Below are 24439 nucleotides of genomic sequence, written 5' to 3' on the forward strand. Positions count from 1 at the left end.
CTGACTGTGGGTGGATCCAGGTGCCCTCTAGGGTCGGAACACCCAGATAGCTGAAGGAGGCAGAACTGGGCTTTCTCCAGTGTGGAGAGCAGAATTCTAAGATAGCTCTTAAGGTTCCCACCCCTGGGACCCAAGCTCTGTGTGTAATCTCCTGCCCTGGAGTGTCGGTGACACCTATGAATGTGACAGGATATGATGAGGTTATGTTATGAGAAAAGATTATGGGATTCTGCATGTGTAATTAAGGTCTCTAATTAGTCGATTTTGAGATAATCAAAAGGGAGATTCCCTGGGGTGGGCCTGACCTAATCAGGAGGGACCTGGCCCTTCTTGCAAAAATAAGTGGGGCATTTGACAAGGACCTGAAGGGGTCCATGGCTGAGAGTCGGCCAGGAAACGGCCCCCAGTCCTTCCATGCGAGGAACTGAACTCTGCCAACAACCTGAATGAACTTGGAAGTGAACCTCAGGCTCCGGATGAGAAAGCAGACCTGCTGACCCCCTGAGTGCAGCCTGTGTGCCCCTGAGCAGAGAGGGCCCTGCCAGGCTGTGCCCAGACGCAAGACCCATGGAAATTGTGAGACAATAAATGTGTGTTGCTTTAAGCTACTAGGTTTGCAGTAATACTGTTGCATAGCAATAGAGAGGGAATACACCTGGGTTCCAGAATGGCCCCTGTGGGTTCCCAGTGCTGTCTCTCTGAAATCAGAGGGCTTCTACCCGCCTTGTCTCCCTCTGCTCCTCTACTGCAGGAAGGCTCATGGGTATTGTGAGGTAGCGCGGGGGCTCTACATAACAAGGTCATAGCAGTGTCCTTACTTGTGAGTGAGAGCTTTGAGTTGGAGGCTTCCCAACATTTCTTGCAGCTCGACATTCCATGATTCCAGGATGTAGCCTCACACATGAGGGCACAGAGATGGCTGAGTAGATCAAAGCACCTAGAGTTGGGATCTAAGATGGAATTCAAAACTAGGTCTGAAAGAGTGGCCCCTACTCTTCCGTCTCCATTAAAACACTGTGGATTTTGTCCATGGGTATTTGGACCCATCATATAAAACCTGCTATCCCTGATCTTTACCATTTCCATCGAAGACTTCAGCCCCATTCTTTTAGTTCCTTCAATTACAGCTTTATTTTCTGTTTTGTCCTGGGAGAGCTGGAGAGAATTGGCCGCTCACCGATATTGGCTTCAGAGCACCAGAGGTGACATTGATGCTCTATTGATATTGTTGTTCAAAATGATAGTATGGTGCTCATGAAGTCAGATCTATCATCTCTAAAGTGGAGCTGTGCAGCACTGCTTTGCGCCCCACCCACTCCCTTTGATATATATGGTTTTGCCACCTGGCAGCTGAAGTTCTGTGTTTACTGCTGCGGTACCATCTCAGACCGTGAGAGCTGCCGCCTCCCTCCCACTCCTCTGGAACTAATTATTCCTTCTCTTGGTCCTTACCATGTGCCACTTTATTTTAAAAATATTCACAACAGTAAATTGGGCCTTCCATTTTGTTCTGATGCTTAAAAACAAATCATTGGGTTCTATTTGCTTTGAGCTCACAGGTGAAATCAGCCCTAATGTCACAAGATGCCACAAGAGATAGTTCTCTGATTCCTTCAGGAGGATACCAGAGGTGGCCGGACCTGCCAAAGCACATGACAGATGCTGGCGGAAGGAGCACAGCTCATGGGTGGGCGTGAGTTGGAGGATGTTTAAGAACGCAGAGATTCAAAGATGCAATGAGCTTGGAGAAAGTGGTCATAGAGCCAAGGGTATAGGGGCCTGGAGGACGTGAGGGACAACCCACTGCCCTGAGAGAGTGTTCGGACACCAAAGGGACAGAAGTTAATTCCCTGGATCCAACTTGAGAACCACAGATACAGGGACAAGAGAGACAAAGAGGAGGAGGATTCTGGAGAAATGGTGGGGCAGGAGCTGGGCATGGTTGGGCTTTCTCTCAAATCAGCAGAATAGACTCTCCACCTGATTGGGGTGGTGATTACAGTGGACAGAACTTGGTCTGGATGAGAATCTCAGCTCTGCCCTTTCCAAGCTGAGGGACTTAAGGTAATTTACTTAATCTCCATCTTAGTTTTCTCAGCTGCAAAATAAAACTATGTTGCAGATTGTCATTGGAGTCGAATGAAATGATATACTCCAAAACCTTAGCTTAGTGCCCGGCACATGGGTGCTGAATAAATGGTACCCAGTAGGAGCCCAGTGAACATGTGTTGGAACATATGCTGACGTATATGAATGCACTAAAGCCAGAGACAGCTGTTGTGATGCTTGGGGTGTCTGGAGATGATGGTTTGCAAAATTGTAGCAGCCGTTCTTGAAGCTCTACCTACATCTCCTTGACACCCACCTTTCCTGTATATTCTGAGGGCCTCTAAGCACTTACCACTCACTGCCTTAGGGATCTCTCCAATCTCAGGAGTAGGCCTGGCCATACACAGGGCTGGGTACCAGTTTACACCTCTTAGCCACTGAAGGATGGAAGTTGGTGCATAAATAGCCCGGATTCTCTGCCCTTGGGGTGGGGCAATCCAGGGGTGAACCTCAGCAGGTGGTAACCTGCTCACGAATGCCCCTTGTATTGGCTTCCTTCCCATCCCATGTAGCTTCCCTGCTTACCTACCAGAGCCTTCTTGGATCATCTCTCAAATAAAACAAGTGCATTCATCCTTCTCTCAGGTCTGCTTCCGGGAGGACCCAACTAAAGGGTAATTTAGAAGCCTTTAATTTCATTTGCTTTGGGAGCTCAGTAAACTGAAGCTGGTGCAGTATCTGAAAGAGTGGACAGTTCTTCTGCCCAGGTTCTGACCTTAAAGGGGTCTGCTCACTGATATCTAAAGTGAGTTGAGAAAATATACAGCCAGGACTCAGAATGTTCTTTGGAAGTGCCCAATTAGACAACGGGGTGAGTCAGACATCCCCTGCTAATCTGTGGAAGAGCTAAGATGAAGGCTCTGGTGGGGCCTGCCTCGAGGCCCCAGTACAGGTGCCTGGCTTGTTATCCATGACCCAGCAGCACAGTTGAAAAGCCTTCAGGGTTTTTTCCACTGCCTCCTCCCTTGAGCTCCCATTTCCAAAGTGCTCACTGGGCAGAGAGCTGGCAGAGAATTGTTTCTGCCATTATGGGGAGCTCTTGCAACTAGAGGACAAAGCAGGGTTTGCTTAAACAGTGGGCACTTCTGCAAGGACAGAGAAAAAATTAAAATAAAGTTGCCCGCACTAAGACAAGTCCAAGTGAAATTTCATATAAAGAAACATCATCACAAAGCAGTAAGAAGCTGATGGTTTTTATTCCAGTTTGAATCTAGAAAGGCTTATTCACTTTCAATATTCAAAGAAAAAAAATTCTCTTTGACTCTCCCCTGAATTTACCAGACATCTGGGTCTGTGATTACTTAGCTTGGAAAGATGTAGAGAGATGTTTCTCTTGACCCAAGGATACCTTAAACTTAGACCCTAAGTCTCCAAGTTTGGCTGGAAAAGAAATTGGAAGGCCTATGGCAGTAAGGTAATGAAAGCCCATCCTAAGTCCCCTGGGTTGTGGAATTTAGTGGAAGTTATGTTGTACCACAATGGACAACCAGAACCTAGTCCCCAGCCTGTGGTATGTGGAGGGGCTTTCTCTGACTTAAGCTCCCAAGATTGGGGGGGGGGGGGAGCGCGGAGGGTTGTGGTAGATTTCTTTTCTTTTTTCTTTTTTTTGCAAAAATGGCCCTAATTATTCCTCTCTCAGTATTCATAATCATGGGTGGCCCCTCCCACACTGACTATGTGCTTGGCCATGTGACTTACTTTGGCCAATGAGATGATAGCAAATGTGACCTAAATAGACTTGAAAGTGCTTACACATTAGAGAGTGCCCTCTCTTGCTGTTCTTGGATGATGAGAGACATGCAGTCTAATCACCTCTGTCACCCTAGCCGAAAGCCAGCACCAATCACCATTCATGGACCAAGAAGACCCCAGCTAACCTATCAACGGACTGAAGAACCACCTACTTAATTCATAGAACCAGTAGCAATAAGAAATTGAATGGTTGCTATTCAAGCCAAGTTTTAGGGTAATAGCTAGGAAATCAGGATGCAATTTTTTGTTGTATAACAAATTATGTATTTTACTTTATACATTAAAGATATCACTCTGAAAAGGGATCTATAGGCTTTACCAAACTGCCAGGAGGGTCCATTGGAAAAAAACAAAAAGTTAACTATATTCAGATTAAAAAAATTTAAAACTTGGTTGATTTATTTTAGTGCCTATTTGCCCAATTCTGTCTCTCAAAATATTAACATAACTCATGAAGACAACTGTAGGAAAATGTTGTGGCAAAATAACCCAGGAAACTTCTAGTTGTATCTGATTCTGGTTGTATCTGATGGTTTGGTAAGTGACCTGATAAAAATTCAGTCTCTGTATATAAGACTTTTTTTTTAAGTCACCACCTTGTTGCATCCAAAAGAGGCACCTCAATAATGATCAAAGGGTCCTTGCCTGCTCCACCCAGAGGCCAACTCTGATCTATTTGACCAGGGCTGTGAGTAGATCTAGGAGAAAGAAAAAAAAAAAAAACATAAAGGAGACACTCATGTGAGACTTATTTCTAATTTAATAATACACAAAAGCTTTATTCAGGAAACCAAAGTTAAGAACAAGCTCAAATAGCGCAAACAAAAGAAAGAAAAATCAGACTCCTGGAATGCTAGAGAAAGAAGGGACTAGAGCAAGTGGAATGAGAACATGGCCTTGAACCTGAATTTTCTGGTCTAGAAAAAATATCTTGTAACCTAACAGCTTCTTTGTGCCCACTTCCTCTTTCAGGGTCTGTGTGCTTTCTTGCATCCTGTCATTCAATCAGATGCCAACCCTTCATGTTTACCTCTTCATTGGATCAAAAATGACTTGGCTTTCTACTGGGTCTTTTTGGTGATTGATGGAAAGAGGAATTCCAGTCAATGAAGGCAGAGGCAGGAGGCTCTCCTTTTATTCCTCCTCCTTACTTCACTCCTTTTCCCGCCCCTTATTGTGTCCAAGGAAATTTGTAGCAAATTCAATATTATGGTTGGCTGAGGCAAGGACTTACTAGGTACCTCATATTTCCCCCCACTGGGCCACATACCAGTATGTCCTTATGAAGCCCACATGGACACAGCCTAATAGCTGTAGTAGGAACTAGAAGGATGAGTTATAGGCTTCAAGGGAACTTCACCACTTAGTTAACTATCCTGTATCAATATCCTTGGTTTGGCTCTCATTTTTGAGTTCATCAGCCTTGCAGAGGCCATAAGTGCCCAGCTCATCAGGATATCCGTGCATATAGCAAGGTCATGCTGAGAGGCAAAGTGAGCCAAAAGAGGAAAAACTTGGACCAGAGGACCATAATCCTCCATTTCTGCCACTGTGGGCTGTTTGGATTTCATAGAGTCACTTTCTCTTACTGTACCCTGAAGCTATAAGTGCTCCAGGTTTTGAAATCTGAGAGAAAAATGAGAAGATAATGGGAAAACATATCTGTATTATTTAGACCAAGGTCCAATTTATTTTTATTGCTGATACATGATAGAATCAAGTGCCAAGGTTCTAATAAAGGTATAGAGTGAGTGGGAAATCAAAATCACTGGGTCTTCAGGTGATTTGGTCTCTGCTTTAACGCCACTTCTCAGAAAGGCCTTCTCCCATGACCTTCTCTAAATCAGCACTCTACCCTCTTGAGATCATTACTTATCCCCTCTGTCCTATATTATTTTATTTATAGTACTGTCTGTCATTCTCCACTAAAATGTAAGCTTTGTGATAGCAAGACTTGATCAGTTTTGTTCTCTGCTTGTTCCCATTGCTTAGGACAGTGCCTAACATATAGTAGAGGAAAAAACATATTTGATGAATTAATGAATTATAATGAGGAGAGAACATCCTACAAAATCAGGAAAGTCTGAGCCCAGGAAGATGTGAAAGAGCCATCCTTCACTTCAATTAAGTTATTCTATGTTCTTTAGGTCAAGTTAGTTTCTTCTTCTAAAGAAGCAGGTATTTCACCTATGCTTTGTTAACCATCCTAAGCTTTTGAAGCAGAGAAGGAAGGATGACTTATTACATCTGCCTTGAAACTGCTTCTTTCCCCATTTGAACTGTGTGGTTCCAGCATGTAAATATACTCTTCCATGACACACCATGCCCACAATTGATTGGTGTAAGCTGGGCAGCAAGCCCAGCTGGACCAATCAGAGCCCTTCCCTGAGATTTTGAGCATGGGATATAGACAACAAATGGCAGTCCTTTTTCCATAGTGGATGTGTTGGAAGTACAAATTGGGTGTTCATGTTTCTGGTGTGTGGAGGGAGTAACTGGCTTTTTAGCTAGAGAAGTGAAGTCTGTGTAATGAAAGAAAAAGGGACAGGTGCAGAGAGAAAGCATCGGCAGTATTTACACATTGGGCTTGAATTGTTTCTGAATTATAGCTACCTCTTTATCCTTCCAATGGTTTGACTGTTCAGTATTTATTCAGATTTTGGAGCCAATCAATCTCCAGTTTTGCCTGAACAAGTTATATTTTGATTTCTGTCATGCACAAAATTCAAATAGATATAAGCAACATAGCTAACTTTTTCAGGAAGCTCTGCCTGGCAGTGCAGAATTATAGGAATGTTCATACCCCCTTTTATAGATGGTATGTCACCATTTGAGGCCAAAGGTCTCTGAGGATAACAATAGCCTGAGAGGTTTCCTGATTGGAGTGAGGAACTGTGCTGGAGAGAAAATTTGAAAGAGATGGAGGCAGAAGTGGCAAGGCAGCACAGGGCAGTGGGAAGAGCACTGAACTGTGAGTCAGCAGCCCTGGCTGCAATGCTCACCTTGCAAGTTTAGCAAGTAATTTATCTGTCTAGCTATCTGTTATTTATTTATTTATTTATTACTTATTTATTTATTTATTTAGAGAGAGTGGAAGGGAGGGGGAGAGACAGAGAGAGAGAAACATCGATGTGAGAGAGACACATTGATTGGTTGCCTCCCACACAAGCCTCAACTAGGGCTGGGGATAAAACTTGTGTGTGCCCTTGACCAGAACCTTCAGTCCATTGGCCAACACTCTATCCACTGAGCCAACCAGCTAGGGCTATTTGTCATTTTTTAAAAATTCCGTTAACAAGGTCTGTTTGAGCAACCCAAATCTATGGTTCTACATGAGAGGAGGGCAGAAAAGGAGGGTGATGTGAGCTATGAGGATCCTTTTCCCAAGGTCACCTGGCTCTCTGCTCCAGGGCAGAAACAAGAAAATGCAGGGATGAATGGAAAAGGGCCTGGCCGCTTCCTTGCCACTGAGGCAGTTTATTGAGGGGCCCAGAGGAGAAGAAATGGAAGCTGCTTTATCCTTTGCACAGTGGGTATCCTTCAGAGGCTGCAAGCTGGGACTTTAGACAGAAGGAAGGGGCTATTGTATCCTCTGGTGAGATTTTAAAATTTGGTAGGTTTTTGGGGTAGGGAATTCTGGGAGCCATATTTATTGTTGCAGGGGGAAAAGGCATAACAAAGGAGTCCTCTGATCCCCTCTCAAGACCCCATCCTTATTCAGTGAACTCTCACCTTCCTCATCCTTCAAACTCATTCTGATAAACAATAGCATCTTTATTACTAAGTCTAGAAAGGTGAGTGGAAACTCTATGCAGTGGCCCAGGACAGGACAGCTTTTCTCTCTCCAAACACCTAGTCACAGCTTTTGCAAGGTAGAAAACAGTGGAAAACCATACATCCTCATCAGACCCAGTTTAAGATCAATGTGAACACTTGAAGGAACTGCTAAAATCTCTAGGACACTGGTTCTCGAACTTGAGCACACACCAGAATCCCCTGGAGGTGATGAAAACACAGAACAACCTGGCCCCACCCGTAGAGTTTCAGACTCAATAGGTGTGGAGTGGGGCCTGAGAAATGTCTTTCTGACAAACTCTTGGGTGATGCTGATACTGCTGGTCCAAAGGCCCCAGTCTGAGAATGTGTACCAGAATAATGCATCCCTGCTTGTGGAGGGTCAGTAGCATTGCACTTGGGACCTTAAATTCAAACTCAAGTTCTCTCTCTTATTAGCTGTGTGAAAGATAAGGAACCATTTTCTCCCTCTCAAAGACTCATCAATTTCTACCTTGTCTCTTAGGATGGGAACCCCCACTCTTTGGGAAGACCAGTATTGGAAAGATAGCTTCCATCATCCCCTCTACCCCTTCCTTTATTTGCCCCTCCCACCCCCAACTTAAGTGCTCTGTGAGATGGTAAATAGGCAGCAAGCAAGCATAGCTCGGCCCTCCACTTGGCTATTTCTCTAGGATCTGCCTGCCCACAGCAAACTAACATTTACTGCTCCTCCAAGCCACACATCTCTGGAGACAGTTCTGCACCTTGGGAAGGATGGCGGAGGAGGGAAGAGGGAAGCAGTGCGTAAGGTGTTCTAGCTCTCCTGTCTTTTATATATATATATATTTATATTTAATTGATTTTTTACAGAGAGGAAGAGAGAGGGATAGAGAGTTAGAAACATCGATGAGAGAGAAACATCGATCAGCTGCCTCCTGCACACCCCCCACTGGGGATGTGCCCGCAACCAAGGTACATGCCCTTGATCGGAATCGAACCTGGGACCCTTGAGTCCGAAGGCCGACGCTCTATCCACTGAGCCAAACCGGTTTCGGCATAGTCTCCTGTCTTACTACATATATCTCTGCAGCCCTTTCTCCTTTGGTGAATCCCAATGTCTAGATATGAAGTAGGATTAGGAGTAGGAACTGTACGCTGATTCTGGCTGCTGGTCCTAACCTTTTTTTCCCCCAATCAGGCTTTAACAAAAAGCCTGATTTTTTTTTTTTTTTAATCACTTACCCCATCTATGTATCAGTAGGTTCAAGGAGGGAGTAGCAGTGGCGATTATTTCCTTGGAATCTTTGTTAGAACCGTGACCAAGTAGTATCCTCTCTAGTCAAGTGTGGAAAATAACAGTCACCACTTAGGAGGTTGCTGTAGAAATTAAATATAACACTAGCCACAATAGACAGTAATATAATAACTAGCACACGGTAGATGCTCAAAAGTTCTCTCTTGTCTTGTAGGCCTGGATTTGCATGAAATTTCCCCAAAGCAGAATTTTAGGTCATTGCTGCAAACAGGGTTGCTTCAGAATTCTTTTCCGACTATGCAGGGGAATCATTCCGTAAATGTGGTTTAGGAGCATACAGTTTTCAGTTCACATAGCTAGCCGATGCAGGTTTTATATTTATTAGTTTATAAATAAAACTAAAGGCTCTGAATGACATGATGCATGTAGGAGGCTGACTGTGAGAAAGTCTGTGTTTGCACCTCTCTGTCTGCATATTGTATGCAGATACAAGAACACGCATGTGCATACACAATATTTAATAAGGAACCCAACCCTCCCCCACAAACCTTAACACAAAGCTGAATACAAAATGAAGCTAACAGATGTAGCTTTAATAATGCTTCACTAAATAGCTTACGGCAAATTTATTTTTCTTAAGCTAAGGAATAGCAGGAAATTTTGCATATCATCTCTTTTAACTCCTTGAGGGCCTTGAAAACCCAAGGCATTGAGCAAAAGGGGACCAGTGTTTAGCTGAACCATAACCAAGTCTCTTTGGTCTCCAAATGTTATCCTGAGAACTATGAGGCCATTCCCAGAGATACTATCCAAAGGCATTTTAAAAACCCTTCCTCAAATAGAAAAATCAGAGACTATTAACACATTTTCCCATTTTATCATGCATGCTGCTCAAGCTAAAAAAACAATGTGATTCCAAGACCTGTTGTTTCTTAAAGCAAAGTCAACATCAGAAAATGAAGCATAGAGCCCTCACGTAACCTGTAATGAATAACATTGGAAATCTGGCATGGCAAATGGCAGATAACGAAACATGGTAGCAACAGTCCCTTCCTCTCTCCCAGAATGGCACAGGTAACAATACTTCACTAGCATTAGCTCATTTAGGTTTCATGACAACCATGTGACATATGCATGACAGCTACTTTCCTTTTACAGATGTGAAAACTGAGGCTTGGTTCAGGTTAGGGTCATACTGTTGAAGTGGCAGAGATGAGCTAAGTATTCACCCATCTGACTCTCAATCTAGGGCTCAATGAGCTTGTCTGGATACTGAGCTTCTCTTGGTCACTCATACTATCATATCTGACCTGACTTTTCAGCCCAGAGGACCGAGTCCTTTGGATTTTGCTGTCTCATGTTCTACATTTCTAATAGTATGCTTTCTATCAGAAAATCTCAATGGATTGTGTACACCTCACTGAAAAACTCATGGGGTGGTAGGGAACAACATGAATTTTGTAGTCGGAAAGACAAGAATTCCAAACTGTTTGAAGGTTGCCATAAAAATTAAATGAGATAATGCATGTGAAGGGTGTAGTAGGGCATACCATAGGCATTCAATAAGTTAATTACTTCCTTTCTTATGGTTATAATAATATCTTCATTCTAAGCCAAGAAAGTAGGGTGCAGAATAACTGACCAGTGGTTTTTGACTTGGTTCAAGAGAAGAACCGGGAAAAAGAAATGCAAAATTCAATGTTCACTTGGTGATGGCTTTTTCTTAAGGATAAATGGATCTATAGAGGAACTGTTAAACATATGTAGTTTAAAAAAGATAAATGGGACTGACTTAGCATATCAACTAGGTTTATTTTTATCTCCTAGGCAAAGAGGCACTGGATATTTTTTTGGGGAAAAGTTGGAGATTGATGTGTTCAGAAAGCAGGGTGACTCTGGTCTCAGGGGGGGGGGGGCACGTAAGAGACTCTTTTTCTTACATGCTGTCATCAGTAAAGGACAGAAGCACTAATTCAAGCCTACAAGCATGAAAAATCATCTCCCAAGTTCAAAATCTATGACTAGTTTGGATACAGGAAGTGATGGGGAGGCTGAGACCAGATGGCCATTTGATAGAACCTACCATTTTAGCAGGAAAATAACCTTATTCTTCAAGTATAAAATGGGCCATCTTGGAGGACAAGGTGAGGTGAGTCAGCAAAAAGTGCAAACTCTCAATTTAAAATACGAGAATTAGGCAACTTCGTATAGAAACAAAATCAGTTCAATAACAACAAAACCCAAACACAGGAGTAAAGATAAGTGAATTGTTGTAGTTTTCCCTTCAGTGGATCAGAATTCAACTTTTATTACCTAAGAGGATCAAATGTATTTTTTCCAGACCAAAGAAAACAATCCATAAACCCTAGTGCAGCTGTCACTCAGCATCAATCTGGTGCAGACATGGGAATTCATTTTGAGTTTCTCTGAATGGTTGTTAAACATTTAAAAGGAAACATTACAGGAAAGTCCTTTAAACAGGATTTTCTCCCATCCCTTTTTGGGCATACAGATTTGTTCTTATCAGTTAGTCATCAGTGACGCCAACCTCTGTGAGTCAGCAGGAAGAAAATCAGCTAGGATCTCCTCTGGTAACTTCAAGCTTTACTCTGGAAAAGATGCTGACATCTGCAGTAGAAATAGGGCTGTAGCAACAAGAACATGGCTTTTTGGAAACATGTGAATTGATTCACATGTGACTATGAATCTAATTAATATCACACTGCCAGTTGCTAGCCTCTGACCTTTAAAATGCCTAGGCTTTAAAACTTCCTCCTCTTCTCACCCTTTGTGCTTGAAGCTGTTTTGAAATGTTATTTTGCCGCCCCCCCCCCCTCTCCCCATCCACTAGATTTGATTAGTTTTTGAGCTGGCTACTAATATCATGTAATTCAGGTCATATGGAAATGTCACTTTTTAAGTACATAAGGGCTCACAGATTCTATAAAAGCTTCTGTTTTCTCTTTTCTAAAGTGACAGAGGAAGAAAAAGGAGTGAGGAAATAGCAGCTAGTAAATTACTTTAATTCAGACTTAAAGTGGCTATAGGAGATGATCAAAAGGGGGTCCAGAAAATAAAAAAAAGAGTTAATTAGTTGAAAAAAGAATGATACAATGTTTAGGCAAGTTGTAGAGAATAGTCTGTGCCAGACAGCAATTAATCTGATTGAGAAGGATGGGAGATCCCCAAAGCAGTGATGACTCAGAGCAGGGCTGTGGGGGAAAAGACAGGACTTCTTAGGCTCCACCGGAAAGAAGAATCCAGAGAGATGATGGCAAAGCAATTATTGAGAGGAAGGGAGAGAGAGAGAGAGAGAGAGAGAGAGAGAGAGAGAGAGAGAGAGAGAGAGAGAGAGAGAGAGACTCTGAGTAAGAGAGAGGCTGTGGATGTAATTAATATTATGTTGGGAGAGGGAGTCCGGTCAGTTCCGAAAGCAGTACTAAGGCAGTGCCAGATGAGACCATCAAGGCACCGGACCTAGACCTATCAGTTTTCAGCACTGATTTCACTGGCTTCTGAATAGTAGGAATATTAGAAACCATTATTAGTTCAGTTCTATCATTCCACAGATGAAGAAACTGAGTTCAAGAGTGGTTGAGTGACTTATTTAAAGATGGTGTAATTCCAAAACAGGAAATTACAAGCAGTTGGTTCAGTGCTAGAACAGGTCTCCTGACTCCTGATCAGCATCCTTTGCCATCCTGCTGCCCAACTGAGCGGAAAGATGCTGCCAAAAAGTCATGTCCGTTCTCTGTGCCTCCTTTGACCAATCTGAAAAACATGAATGATACAAGAGGTAGCACAGTATGTAGTTAAAAGCTTAGTCTCTGGAGTCAGAGTGGCTGCATTGAAATCCTGGCTCCGCTCTGTGATGTTAGGCAAGCTGCTTAGCCTTTCTCTGCCTCAGCTTCCCTATTTTTAAAATAAAAATAACAGTACCCTGACTACAAAGTTGTTATGAGATTTAGTGAGCTAGTACAGATAAAAGCTTTCAGAATTAAGGCTCACTCTTCTCCCCCACAGGCCTACTCTGATTAGTCACTGCTTTGGATATCTCTGTTCTTCTAAATCAGATTTATGGCTTACTAAATGTTATCTGATACTATATACTAGTGGCCTGGTGCATGGATTTGTGCACATAGAAAGGAAATTAATTAGAAGAAAGATTCGTGTGGTAATTACATTATTGCAAAAAGTTACATGTCAAAATAGTATATATAATATAGTATTATAAAATTAAAATACAAAATATTTTAATACCACTATTCACCCTTTCTCTATAATAGAAGTGTGCGAGTCAACGTTTATTTTTAAATTGCCAGTGCACATCATATGTATTGGCCGGTTGGTCAGCCAGTCGGATGTACGTATGGTCGGTCACTTAGCCTTTTATATATATAGATAAACTCATACAACTATAGTTGGCATCATTCATTTACATATCAGAAACTTGTCTTTTATATTGGGTAAAGTGCTATGAGATCCCTGCGAAAAAAATACATAGAAATGTGTAGCTACAATCATTACAGCAATAACAGCAATTTTGAAGAGTTTAGAGTGGAGCTGGGGATCTCTGGAAATTTCTCTTAAATCTCTTTCCTCCTGCAGGACTAATTAAAACAAAACAAAACACCGCTTTGACCACTCTCATGTCCTAGCTTCCTCATTGCTATGCCACATCTCCCCCCTCCCTCTTAACTGAGATTTGAAAAACCCTCTGCACTTAGTATAACACCACCAGTGTGACCTCCTCTAAAGCATCAAACGTCACTACCTCCAGATTTCCCCCAGAGAATCGCTTGAAAATCACGTTATCCTAAGGATGTCTTTTCTGCAAGCATTTTGGTAAAGAACAGATGAGCATAGTCCCTTGACACTTCAGAGCCAGAATTGAAATAGGAACAAGATTTATGTCTGCAATCGCCATTTCTTCCTCTACACAAAGTCATTGACTATTTTGGTTCAGCAGTTTCATCAGCATTTGGAATTCTGAAGCTCTGCTGTGAGAGTAAAAGATTAAAAGGAAAATGGTATGGTTCAGACCTCAAGCTATCCCTTAAGAAAGGGTAATCAGCCAATGTCAGCAAGGATGGTAGGAAAAGAAATACTGTAGTATTAATGCCCATTTCACCTCTGTCGTCCCAAATTTTACTATAGTATCTAATTTTTTTTCCCTGATTTAGCCACTTGGGGCTGTTTCTATGTATCATGATGCCTGAAACATGCACAGAAAAACTGGTATATATTTTTTATCCATCAAGTCAGTGTAGCATACTCAGAAGGTACAAGAGAGTGTTATGCATAATTATTCAAGTGCACCTTCTGGGTACCCCTTATCACTAGATTCCTGACCTGCTTTTCAATCTCTCTGGTAGGTGTTCATCTTGAATAATTTGTTTTAGTTAGTAATGGAAAATTGAAATTTATAATTAACTTCTGGGCAGGACATGTAAGTGTATCTGCATCCTGAAGAGTGATCCTAAAAGATGCCTAAATGAGGACCGATTATTTTTTAAAATTAATTATCCCTTATGATACCAATTGCCTCCTTCTATTTCTGGAAGAATGTCAATTTAATCCACTCTGTCAGTAACAACTCCTAGATATTAAAAAAGAGCTGATTACTTTGTTACATCAGCTTCTGCTCAGAAATCAACTTTAGAGGATAAAGTACCAAATCCTGAGCTTGGCATTCAAGGCCTTCCACAGAAGGCTCCAACTTTCTATTCCAGCATATTCCCCTACACAAGCTTTACACTCCACCCAAATGGATGGGCATTTTTAGGGTTTGCTGACCATAACTTGGGCTTGCCTAACTTTAGCTCTGTCTATGCTGTAACTTTTACTTAGCAGACCTCCTCCTCCTCTCTTTAGTTTCCAAAAGCCTGCTTAAGTCCTGTCTCCTTTCTCACATCATAGTAGTCAGCTGTCCATATAAACATGAGACTTTATATCCTCCAGGGGGTTCATTTATGTATCTGGTGCTCACTGAATGATCAATAGCTTCCTATCAGGTTTTTCCCTGCTGACAAGGGATGACATTGCAGAAACGTATCTAGCACAAAGGCTGTAAACACCAATTTTCTTATCTTTATAGCATTGTAAAGCAGTTCCATGATAAATAGTTCATTCATAGTACATCATCTAAAAATCAGATTTATCTATTTTATCCTTCATCTCCTCTCTCAACTTATTTCTCAAATTATCTCTCATTTCTATTAATCATCAAAACCTAAATGTTCTGTTGAAGGCCAGTTGCTACAGGAAGAGGTTCTACTGGCAGAAACATCAATCCTCTGGTTGATAACCATCACTCCAGGCTTAACTCTCAGAGCTTAGCAATGTCTTTAGACAAGCTAATTAAGGGGCAATTTGTATTGTGTTTGTGCATGTGTGGTTGTGCAAGTTTAACAAAGTAAAAATAAAATTGTGAATTCTTGGGAGATTTTATTATGGAGAGGTTAAGGAGATGATTGTTTTGTATTCTAAATGCTAAGGTGGTAGTGCATAAAATGCCAATAAACAAAAAAGCAGGTACCATTAGAGGGTCTGCGTGAATGTTTCCTGGCACATCCCTCTGTCCATCTTCCCCTGCCTCTTCTCTTCATATTGCTCTGAATTTTTTAAATTTAAAACAAGCAATCTCTTGATTTTTTTCCTGAAGCTTATCAATAATGTAAATGTTAAATTCATGCTGCAATTATGTTTTCCTTTAATTTCTCAGTAAGCTATTCTAGAACTAGCTCGATAATTGTGCACATCGCCACTTCCTCCCAGATCTGTGCCCTTTGCCAGCTTCATTGCAGTCTTTTACCTCCGCACCCTCCTGCCCCCACACTCCAGTCCTCCACTAGCAAACAAACCCAGCAGTAATTACTAATGTCCAAGCACGTAATTCCGGCAGCACTAGGCTTCTTCATTTGACGCAACTACGCAGAGAGCTGTCTGGACATGCAGCATAAAGTCAAAGCTTTCTGGTAAGTCCTACCCACCTTCTCTCCCCTCTTCCCATCACTAAGGCACAGTTGTTTATTTCATCTGCTTCCGAAGAGTTATAAAATGATTTCATGTATTTATATACTGTTGAATAATAATTTCACAACCATATACAATCACAAATCAATATATACTTACATGGAAGCACATGGTTACCCATAAAAATAATTATAAAACACTAGGAAGTAAATAGCCAAGAGAAAGTATCTTCTCTATGTGGACAGGGCGTTTGAGCATTTCTAGTATATAAATGAATGGAGTTATAACTAACCAAACACAATCCAAAACCTTGAAGCTTTTCAGGAGAGCATAATGGCATTTCTTCAATGCGTTGTATATGTCCTTACATAATATACTATTACTGTTATTTAACAACTACTCATATAGTCCAATTTTGCTCCTGATCATTATATGCATACTTTAACTGTATAAAACAGTTGGAAATAACCCTGTGATAATTTGTGTTCACTAAGAGTCTCCAAGTCTCAGAGTAGACAATGGTTAAAGTACTTATCACCGGCCTCAGCAAAATCCCGCAGTGCTATAACAGAAACTGCAGTAGATCTGTAGGTCAGAGTACAATTTCAGTCTAACACCATGGTCCATTCACATTACCGTGAAGGACACAGTTGGATTCTCCCAAGGAAAACCAGTCTTAGTGTTGTCAAAATCAGAAACTATCACCTAAGATAACCAATGTTCATAGGAAATACTTCCACTCACTCTGAAACCATGGCCAAAGAGGTTAAATATATATCCTCTAAGACCTGCAATATTTCTCAGAGATGTATTTTTTGGTTATGTGGTTGGGTTCATGCCTACATATAAGCATGAGGGAGAAGGAAAAGGATGAAGGATTTATTCTTAAAGTTGATTCTGCTTAGTTAAACTGCCCCTATATTTTGATCAAATAGAAATATGTGTGGAGATACAGCTCTCCTATAAGCAAATCCTATTTGCATCTTTCTGTATACCTCCTTATGCCTACCAAAATCTATAGACAGATCTACTCTGTGCTAAAACAAAAATAAACGAAAACCTTGATATTTAATTGGAGGATAATTGAAGATTTTTTTTTTCAAAATGGGTTTATTTTATATCTAAAAAAGGGAAAAAGGGCCACACATAAAATTTCCACAAGTGGACTATTTATTTATTTATTTATTTATTTATTTATTTATTTATTTTTGAAGCTATGCAGGAGCTGAGGGGATGAGAGAACAGGTAATTGCCTGCAAAGGAGTACCTGTGGGCAGGATTTATTTTTTCTTTCTTTCTTTCTTTTTACCTACTATGTCTGCTTTATTAGGGGGTCTCTGTAGAACCCAGGTCTGAGAGAGGCAATTTGGCCTGTAGCCCTGAAACATCTAGCCATGCCTGGCCAGGCATCTCTGCCGCAGATGCAACCCTGGGGCCGGATCGCTGTCCGCGGTGCTGAAAGATCGAGGGACCCAGCGCCGTTCCTTGGTATTGCTGTCCAGGGTACTGAGTGAGGTCGTCTGCAGTCCCCAGGGCAGCCCACCCCCGACAGCTCTCCGCAGAACCCTCCCACCCAGCACGACCCGCCCGCCTCCTGCCAGCCCGCAGTTGACAAGGAGCAGGCGGCATAAATCAAGTCCATAGGGCATGGAGGCTGCTGCCGCTGCTGCGGCTCAGCTTGCCCGGGGCGGGAACTCCCCTTTCTCCTTTCGCCTCCTCAGCGTCCACACCCTGCCTTTTCCCCAATTCTTCCCTGGGTAATAGCGCCCTAACATCAGCAGTCATAATAATAGGGTCAGAACAACCGGGTTTGTTTATTTTGGTCTACAGAAAAAGGAAAAAAAAACCCAACAGTCTAAACATCTCTGAAAACTGCATCGCAAAATGGAAGAGAGGACCCCACTGCTGTTTCAAAAGAGTAAGTTATTATTTAGTACGTATCCTTGCGCTTCCTCCGAATCGCTCCATCAGCAGTGTCTCCATTCATCTCTTCCCCAAGCAGCTCACCTAGAAAACACTTTAAAAAGCCCCAGGCAGGAGTCTAGCCAGACGCGCACACACGGAATACCGCACCCTAGGTGCACAAATACTTGTATTTGCCCAAGTTCACTTGGTCTGCCCAGCTACAGATCCCTTTGGGTCTGCAGCCATCCAGCCAGATCCGCGACCTGGGGATTGGGCTCCTTACCTTGGCTTCTCCCGAGGGTGGTGTTCTCCCGGACCCAGCAGGTTGCAAGTGTGGAGGAGCCACCGGGCTGGGAGAGAAGGAAAGACGGCGCCTGACCTCCCTGAGGTTTCGTCTTCAGTGCAACGTGAGCTCTGCCCTCATCAAAGATGGCCGTCCCTTTTGACGTCAGCAGCTTTTAATAGCCACCGCCTGGAGGGGCGGGGGAGCGTATTAGGGGGAGGGCGGGGGGAGGGCCGAGCCTGGGGGTGGGAGGAGGGGAGCCGCACCGTGTCCAGCGCTAGACTCAGCTCCCTGTGCACTTTACTGCAAACCTTCATATTTTAGTCTTTTATAAACAACCGAATGGGACGATTCTTCTAAGTCCATTTTAACAGCCTGTCTCAGGACAAACACGTTTATCTCGCGACTGGTTTTCTGATATTCTTTGTATATGTGCTATTTATGTATGCGTACGTAGTGTGTGTATGTGACATATATGTATGTACGTACGCGATATATATGCGATTATATATATAAAAAAATTCCCCGTAGTGAGTGGAATCTTTGGTTGAGTCATAGCAGCGGGGGGCAGAGGAGGAGTAGAAGGCGAGGGCTGGTTGGGGGTGGGGGGTGGAGGGCGGAGGTGTGAACATTTCAACTGCAATTTCTTTTTTCTAAAGGAGAGGGTCCAAAGGGGCATTCCTGTCAACCATCACCAGCTCCAAATATGGACAGGCTACGTAGGTTGCTATTTTTATGAGTGATTTTTTTTTTCTTGTTATCAAAGCAGCATCGAGGGCTTGGAGTTCGTGTTAATGTAGTCAGTGGGGGGGAGAGGCTCGCGCACGCTATTTTAAAGTACGTCAGAGCAGTTCTCGCTGGGCGATGTCAAATGAGTTGGGGGAAGGGGGCGGGAAGGGTAGTTAACCCCAACAACCTGGGTTTGCTGGAGTTCAAGGATGAAGAGTTGAGAGTTGTTTGCGGAGGGCAAAATAGATGACGCTGTTTTCGGTTGAATTTGCAATCAGAAGCTGGGTTTTAATGTTGGGTTTCTTAGGAATAGTGCACAGAGGCGCGTACACGCCTTACAGAACCGTCCAGACTTCCGGGGGAATGCAGAGGGCTTCGGGTTCAAGGATCGCTGGGACGCTACAAAATTCTGGTAGTTCGTTCAAACCTGGGTACTAGTCAAGGCTGGCTTGGGGACCCCCAGATGCTCAAAACAGGGCGTGGGGGAGAAGCCTACTTATGTGGTCCTATGGCAGATTAAAATAATAATCATAAAGCAATAATCCTAACTGCCCTCCTTTGTTGCGCCTTAGGCGCCCAGGGAGGGGGGTTATGCAAATGGTTCCCCGGTGGCAGCCTCTTGGATGAGTCACAGGTGTTTGGGAGGCTGCCGCGGGGTTCTCCAAGGGGAGGGCGGGCTGGGAAGCGCGTGGGAGGTGGGGGACCTCGGCTGAGGAACTGCTTGTACTTTTCCGGGAAGGATGTGATTAGAAGTCGTGCCTTGCAGTGTTGAAACTTGGACTCTTTTAGGCAATGGAAAATCCTTGTCTCCACCCCTCCCTTCCCCACCCGCAGCGCTCTCTCTCTCTCTCTCTCTCTCTCTCTCTCTCTCACACACACACACACACACACACACACACACACACACACATACACACACACACACACACTCACTCGCTGGCTTGAGAACCAAGCTTAGCCTTTTAATTGCTCACTATAACAGAGAGGTGGTAAAAGAGGGAGAGGGAGTAGAGTGGGAGGGAAGGAGGGTGGGGGAGAGGGAGAGAGACGATGAGAATAAATCTCAGGAAAGGAGGAAAGCAGAGTTGTAAAAGGGTTGGGGAGGACAGAGCGAGCAGATTTATAAAAACTTAATAAAGGATGCCTTTAATTGAAATAAATAGAAGGCATTGTTTCATAAAGATTCCCTGACCCAAAGGGTATTTGAAATATTAATGTTTTCAATAATAATTAACAAATAATGTTTGAATTTTTATTAAAACTGGATTCCTAAAACAAGGCATGCTGCTGAAATTTGTTTGCTTAAATATCCATTAAACATTTAAGATTCTTAGACAATAAAGAACAAAATCTGCAAGGTCCTTAGACACGTAATGGCCAATAAAACTCCTAGTTATAGTTCTTACTTTCGTTATGAAGCAAACTGGGATGGGAGAAGTGGCCAATGCAATGTTACTACAACATCCTTTATAGTCAGGATTTTTTTTTTTTCTAGAATGTGTTGCTTTTTTGACATGTGGAAGCTTGGGGGGAATAAGCCTGCAGTGGGGGAGAAATAAAACATGTTTATGGCCCTCAGATTGAAAGTTTTGTGAAGGAATGGAGGAGGTGGGGGATTTTCCAGAATTAAAAAAAAAAGTAACTACGTCAGTGATGTATTTTTGTCCTGCAGGCAAAAGCTGTATGGCAGCCACTGGGGAGAACTGGCTCGGTATTCTGAGTTTTTAACTGCTGATGCCCCACACTGACATCTTTAAAAATTACAGATAAGAGGAGAGAGGCTGATTCAAAGCATCACAGAAAATACTACAGGCCCTACAGGATTATCTCATGGTGGCAGCAGCATTTTGCATCCTCCTGTGCTTGTGTTAAAAATGATGCTGTTTGAGAGGTTCTTTATCTTGTTCTGGGAGAGGTAGCAGGCTCATTTGAGAAACATAAACACTGGATAAATACAAGTCTACTAAGGATGACCAGATAGCCCTAAATCTATTTTTAATATAATGAGACTTTCCATGTAGGGTTTTCTCAATGCTTGTTTAAAAAAACCCATAGTCATTCTTGGCAATAGGGAACCAGCAGATTCATGTTATTCAGGGTCTATAAAGCCCTAAATCCCACAGAGAAGGAAGGTGATGAAAAAGTTGCTCAGAAATGATTCAGCTGCCTGTGAGTTATTTCTACAAAGAACCAGCATACAGAGTAACTAATGCTTAGGAACTCATTTGATGAGTAATGAGAAAATCACCTGCTCTGCTGGATGGATATTTACACTATGCTAATTCAGTCTCTGAAAGCTTTTTTCTGGTATACCATGCCCCAAAGTAATACAGCTCTATATCCAAAATATTTAACTGGTATTTCCCAGGTAAGGTGCAAGATTCACAGTTGAATCAATAATTACATCTTCATAAAGAAGAACAATAAAATATATAATTTGTAAAATATCAAACGATCTTTCCAAAGTCAATTTGAAAGTAGTTTAGAAAGAGACCAACTCAGAAACCCCCTCTCCAAGGTCCTCCTTTGGGGCATGCCTGGTACCCTGTAACAATATTTCAACACTATGAGGGCATAGGACTTGGGCAGAAGAATATAAAATTTGACAATCAATTGTTTTGATTCCTTGGTTTGCTTTCCACATGACTTGTTTGCCTCTTTCTCTTTATAGTTCTTCCATCCTTTACTCCAGCCCCCACCCCATTTATCGATAATGACCTAATAGCACCTGTCAAAAGCATAAATGCTTTAGATATAAACTCCCCAGGCTGTCTCTGTTCCCTGAAGCCTCTGAGGTAGGGACATATCTTGTGAGAGGTAGACAGACCACCAGGAATATTGGTTTCTGTTTCTGGCTTGTTGTGTTGAGAGAAAAAAAAAAGATGGCAAACCCAGAATTTTAAATAACGCTTTGTTCTTTACTAAGAACTGCATTGTAGGAAGGAAGGAGAAGAGTGCTCAGCAGCCAGGTGCTTCCACATTCCTGTTCCTTAATGCCTCAAATTATAGGCTCTTTTATACAGGAATGCATCTGAGGACCACTGTGATGCTGAAACATGCCTGTGGTCAAATAGGAAGGAAGAACCTTGTGACATTTAGGGATAGAGGGAAGGAGAAAATAGTAGCCAAAATGAGCAAACCTCAAAAAGGCTCTTTGAAAGGGATCACAGCATTCCTTCAATAAGTCTTTTAAGAATATTATTAGCTCTGTATCCTCTCTGTACCTCAGTTATCTCAGAAGTAAAATGAGGACAAGGAAATTGTGAAGTAATTTAAGTCATCATATCTGGCATTATGAAATATTGGTTAAATAAGATAAATATATCAATTTGATGAGATTTTTAACATTCTCTAAGTAATGATATGTGACTGCTTTAATATGGAGGATAAATTTTTTGTTTCATTTTGTTAGCTACTAACTAGATATGTATCATTTAATGGCTCTGGACCTTGGTTTCTTCATCTGTATTAATTTACCTGCTATTTGCTTGGTACTGGAATATATTGGGATTTAGGTGAAACAGAGGAGGGCATTCAGAATTAGGTTAAACAACCTTACCAAGGGCACAGCTAATATATGGCATGGCTGGAATTTGAACCCCAGTGTCCAAGTTCATAATCACTATGCTTTAGTGCAGACTCTTCCAGCCCCTCAGACCCATCCCCTCTATATTAGCTAGGATTCTCCAGAGAAACAGAAACAATAAAATTTCTCTCCCCCCTCTTTTCTCTCTGTATATACAAAGAGGTTTATTATAAGGAATTGGCTCATGTGATTATGGAGCCTGGCAAGTCTCAAGATCTGCAGGGTGAGTGAGCAAGCTGTAGACCCAGGAGAGCTGATGGTGGTGTCGCTCCAGTCCAAAGGCCAGCAGGCTCAAGACCCAGGAAGAGCAGTTGTTTCAGTTTGAATCTGAAGGAAAAAGCCAGTGTTCCAGTTTAAACGCTGTCAGGCAAGAGGAACTTTCTCTTGCTTTGGGGAGAATCAGCCTTTTTGTTCTATTGAGGCCGTTAGCTGACTGGATGAGGCCCACCATATTAGGGAGGGCAATCTGTTTTACTCTACTGATTTAAATATTAACTCATCCAAAGACACCCTCACAGAAGCACCCAGAATAATGTTTGACCAAATATCTGTGCAGCTGGCCCAGTCAAGTTGACATAAAATTAACTAGCACAGCTTCACATTACAGTTAACCTTTCTGCTTCAACATATTGTGGTTTGTGTATGACTTTTTTCATTAGTAGCTTTAGGGGTCCTTTGCAAATGGGATGAGTTTTTAGGACACTGACCACAAGGTTTGGTTGAGGTGAATTCCAAGAGAGGGATCTAGTCTGGAAACATGATTACCTGGAGTAAACAGAAGCATCATATTCAAAGGAGAAGAGTGCCATGTGTAATCAAAGAGGGAATTCAGAGATCAATACCTAATAAGGAGCATAAATAAGAATTGGGTCAGCAATTGCTCGAAAAAATATCCGAGGGACTCAGCCAAGAGTCATAACAGAACAACCATGTTGACCACTGGTTTTGAGGGAATGATATGAGGTCTTAAGTAGGAATTGATTCCAAGGGCCAACAACTCCGGCAGTGAAAATCAGGCTGATATGGGTTGAGGTGAATAGTTCAAGATGTTGGCTGGGAATCGAGCAAGGATATCTGGGACCATTCTATTAGTGTTGGCCATGAAAGGCAGGACAGTTCTGCCAGCTAACAGGCACCAGGCTGGGCAAGGCACACTCTAATATCTCAGCAGATAGCATCAATGATTTCATGGTCCCATTCAATGAGCTTTCATCTAGCTTAACCTCTGGCTTCACCTGACACTTTGTACCAATCATTCCATTTCTTATTACTCTATCAGGTGTCCTCACCTCTTTTTCTCTCTATTATTGTTGGTTCTTCATTTTCCATAGCAGATGGGTTGTGATGCTTAGCAGGTTGGACATTTCCCTGAGCCAACAAGCCCTCTGAGAGTTCCATATGTCCATGGAATGGGTCCTGACTGTCCACCATGAAACTTCTGTACTCTAAGCCAAAGGAAAGAGTATCCAACAGCCCTGTACAAATTCTAAAGCACTGTCATACACACAATCTCATTTTATTCTCACAATTCTGAGGTATGTATAAAAGTAATCATTATTTTAAATTGCAATTAATATGTGAACATTCTGATTGATTTTCCAGACTCCTGTACTGACCAGATACATCAAGAGAACCCAATGTTCCATTCCGTCCTTCACATATTGTCTTAAAAGAACCTGGTCCAGGCCCTTGAGTTTAACCATCATTTATATATGTATGATTGTTAATTATATATTTCCACTCCCATCTTATCTCATGAGCCTCAGAATCATATTCCTAGCTTCTTACTGAATACTCTCATCTGAAGGATCAAGGCATCTCAGTTGATTTCCTCTACTCTTCTCTTCTTACATTTGCAATTAACAATCTCACTAGGAGTTCTGTTTACTAAACTAGCACTTAGAAACATCTTAGTTTCATTCTCTCTCTCTTTTTTTTGGCTTCTCTTCATCTCTATACTCTCATTTCATGGTTATTTTTATCCAATTCTAGAACCTCAAATAGCATCTATGTGTTAATCTATAATAATAAAAGCATAATATGCTAATAGACTGGACATCCTTCCAGA

General features: G+C 42.2%; 1 protein-coding gene across 1 annotated transcript in view; it reads right to left on the reverse strand.

Annotated features, from left to right (window-relative positions):
- SNAP25 (synaptosome associated protein 25) overlaps positions 1 to 18112 on the reverse strand; it is a 77845-nt gene extending 59733 nt beyond the window's left edge. Inside the window, exon 1 of the mRNA XM_008141090.3 lies at positions 18057 to 18112. The gene's annotated coding sequence lies outside the window, so the exon portion shown is untranslated. The remainder of the gene's footprint in view (positions 1 to 18056) is intronic.
- Between the last annotated feature and the right edge of the window lie 6327 nt (positions 18113 to 24439).

This window comes from Eptesicus fuscus, chromosome 12 (genome assembly GCF_027574615.1).
Source record: "Eptesicus fuscus isolate TK198812 chromosome 12, DD_ASM_mEF_20220401, whole genome shotgun sequence".
NCBI lineage: Eukaryota > Metazoa > Chordata > Mammalia > Chiroptera > Vespertilionidae > Eptesicus > Eptesicus fuscus.